Below are 3,966 nucleotides of genomic sequence, written 5' to 3'. Positions count from 1 at the left end.
TAAAAATAGTAACAGTAACAGACTAAACTCCAAAGAATATATACAATAATATAATATTAATTAGTCAGTGTCAATTGTTGATTTGTCCTGTTCCCATTGTATGACGAATTATGATGTCTGTTTGGTAGCCGTTTGCATACTATGCATACTCTCTCTCTCTTCATATATAGGGTCATATGTGTGTGTGCGTGTGTGTGTGTGTGTGTGTGGGGGGGGGGGGGGGGGGGGGGCGCCAGAGGGCGTGTTCGCCCGGGGCGCCAAACAGGCTAGGACCGCCACTGGCTGTGACTGCCCCTGCGGTGGTCCTCCTGGGGCTCTCGTGCTCTGGGGTGCCTATAGATGTCTTGGGCCCAGGTCTCCTCCATGCCTGCTTCATGTCCTGGGGGGGTCAGGCTGTGTGGACTCACACACAGGTGTCCAAACAAATGCACACAATCTTGGTTGGCTGCTGCCTCTAAACATTTGATGGGTCATTAATACTGTGTGTGCTCAGTAACATTAAATATTTAATATTTACTGCTACTTATGCATATGATGGTTGCTGTTGAGGTTTCCCTGCTGTGTTGTTTTTTGCATGTTTTTTTTGTTACATTTTATTTCAGCAGGTGGTGAAGACTTTTAGTGCCCTCTCTCTCTCTTGTTCTGTTAACTTTCTTCCCATCTTCTCTTTCTTCTTGTCCATTCTGATTGTAATAAATCAAAATCCTAATACAAATCTAATAAAATATGACTTTCAAGTGGACCAGTATAGCAAAAGCTGCAATGGTCCAATTGGGGAAATAAATATGCATTTTGTTTGGCCTTCGGACAATAAATCTGTTTTGTTCAACTATATTGCAACCTGCCACATTAAGGTTGTATGCAGGTTCCACTGCAGATGCTCTTCCAGAGGACTACATCACTACGAGTGAGTCCTGGGTGCTCATGATCCTGTTGCCTCTTCACCAGGTGCCATTTCTTGGACTCATTTTTGTAGGTACCGCATACGGATGAACAAGGTGCCCCAATCAGTCAGTATCTCTTTCGGAATTCTGAATTCTGTGTTCTCTATCACATCAAGTCTTACGGATTATTTGATCTCCACTTATTGTCGGATGCAGTCTGCAGCGATGGGCAAAGTGAGGTTTTGTGAAACACTGAAACACTCAAAGCATTTGTGCCGGAGTTGTGTCGAGGCTTCGAAACAACCCAAAACCTGTGTCCATGGTGACATCTGCTGGCCAATTTCACTACACCAGTACACTACAGTGACACAGACAAGCTCTGCACAGTTCCGAACAAAGCTACTTATTATACCAGACTGTTAATAATTATGATCAACACTTATTTAGGAGGCCAGAAACATATTGGGACTGTTAAAGAAAGCAGTCTGTGATTATAGTGATCAGTGTACTTCAGCAAAATTCTCTCTCTTTTAATATTCCTATTGCTTTCAGTAACTTAATTTACAAAGTAAATCATTCTGAGAAAAGTCTGCTGTATTCATTGGAATAACCAAACATGTTTCCAGCTGCTGTGAGATCAGTCTGCTTTGTTTTTGGTTGATTTTGAAGCTTTCCAGGTGTTCGTGTCAGCTTCGTGCTAGAAACTGGCACAGCATTAGGTTTTAATTTCAATTAATTAAAATCTATAATATTTAAATAAAAAAGACAGAATTCCTTATTTATAAAAAGGTCAAATTTATCACATTTTCATAGGCTAATTCTGACCAATCATAACAGACCATTTCACACAGGTTGACCAGAACATTTTTAAATTATCCTCTGCTGAGCAACCTCTGAACCATGAAGAAACTTTACTTTATACTGCTGTGGATGCTGTATCTTATAACACTGGCATGATGTTTTACTGGGTCATAGTGAAACTGCATTACTCCTGCTCTTTATGAGATTATTACAGCAGAAGCGTCAGTGGGAATGAAAAAAAGGGATCACCTGTATTTAATGGATGTTTTTCTACAGTATAAATATATTTTTATGGCGTTTTACGAGTAATGTGTTATAATGATGATAAAGTAACTTATTGCTGCAAATAAAGTTTTCTGTTGAAAGGGAGTCAGAGCTGAAAATTCCTGCTGTTTTATTTTCTCATTGAAAGCAGAGAGGAGGTTTTTGTTGAGATATTCAGCTGTGAGTTTACGCCACAGATTACACTTTAGATTCCAGTGTTTGAGTGCTTGGATAATCCATATTGGGCTTCACAATCCACGGCAAAAACATTACTGAGAGAGGGGGTGTAGTGAAACATTGGAATAATGGTGCCCGGTGTACGGTACCTGTCGAAACTGGGGTGAAGGTCCGTGGCAATGTTCCTTATCCCATAGTCCAGCCAATAATGCGATTCACATTCGTATATACGCAGCTAATCAACGTCGTTGACAGGCTATGGCAGCGTCCTTATGTGCGGACACCGACGGTCTTTTAGCTGGCAAAGCGGCGTGGCTGATGTGGAGTGAAGCCACGTTAATGACAACGTGTCCAACCATTGGAGATGTGAGCAGGACAGATGGAACAATTGACGGAAAAAGTGTGGACTTTATACCAGTTTTGATTTTGTGTTGATAGGCCACGTAAAACCAGAGTTATGATAAAAAAAAAAGATATATGCAATGTTTGGTTTTCTTCCTGAATACTATCGTTGTTTATATTTACTGCGGGAAGAAACGGTAAAAACGGCGTTTTATAAGGAAAACGCTCGAAAGCCTGTGAGCAAAAACAAAACCACCCCCCCAAATGACATTTAGTTGTTTAGGAAGGGGGGAAGTTTTAGGAGTGACTGCGGTGTTTTAAGATGTGAGAGATTTGCGACGTTTAGCGCAAATCTTGTGTAGTTAGTGTGTAGTGTAGTCAATAGTTTGAGTGTGTCAGAACAATGAGGCGACTACTGAATGTTACAGGTGTTACAGGAATGATACATCTCCTGTTGTCAGGCCTGCAGGTATCAGGCTGTTGTTCTCCTTTATCTCATAGTGGACAGAAATTATTTTTGGAGTGGCACAAATAATTTGTGTGGCATCAAATTTGATGCAGAACACCTGATTGTTCTGTAAATAGTTTAAAATGTTTATTTAAAAAAAACGCCTTGGCTGCATTTTTAAACAGCTGCAAAAAACTTTGTTGTTTGCATAACTCAGTTACTTTTTTGAAGAAGTAACTACATAATTAATTGCCCAACATTGGTTATTATATACTGTATTTTGCAAACAGAGAGTTACAGGACTCTCTCCCAGACCAGACTCATACTCATAATACAAGTCAGAGCTTTATAAAAAAAAAAGAAAGTTGTGTTTTCAAAATTGGAGTTCAAGTTATTTTTACTTCAAGTTAAGTTACTTCCAATAGTGTTAACATACTACACAGGTCATGAACAAGTTTTTTTTTTTAAATTTTCATTGTAAGTGGGCTAAAGCAGTTAATTAAAAGTAGTCAAACATAAATGTAAATGCTGTAATTTGATTATTTTAATAAGCCATGTAACTTGGATGGATCCGATGCTGGCGTGACCACAGTGCACACGTCTACTGTTGCTCACAGTGGTCCAAGGGACCGCTCAGGGAGTTTGTGTGTTCGCTCAGACACATGAAAAATTAGAGGGAACACTGGTCCGTGGCCTTGGTTTTTCTAACACCTGCGCTTCAGAAGCTTCCCATCCCTACGAGCAATACACCATAATGCTTTTTGTGCACTGCATTCATGGATAGAGCCTGTTCAGTGCACAACTGCACATCCTCATCAGATATTTAGTGAGCCAGAACTACACAATACGTGTTACTTGAACACTACACAGTAAGTCATTAAACTTGCAAATGTCACGAAAGCCCCGAGATTACTAAAATTATATTATTCATAAATAATGTTATTTAATTATTTATACAAAATTCCTCGCATTAGAAGACTTTAATTGTGAAAGTAAGAACAGGAACAAGCTCTGCGTTAACATGTCGTATTTCCGGTACGACATCGACAG

Source organism: Pelmatolapia mariae, linkage group LG15, assembly GCF_036321145.2.
Source record: "Pelmatolapia mariae isolate MD_Pm_ZW linkage group LG15, Pm_UMD_F_2, whole genome shotgun sequence".
Classification (NCBI taxonomy): domain Eukaryota; kingdom Metazoa; phylum Chordata; class Actinopteri; order Cichliformes; family Cichlidae; genus Pelmatolapia; species Pelmatolapia mariae.
This window is presented reverse-complemented; position numbering follows the sequence as displayed.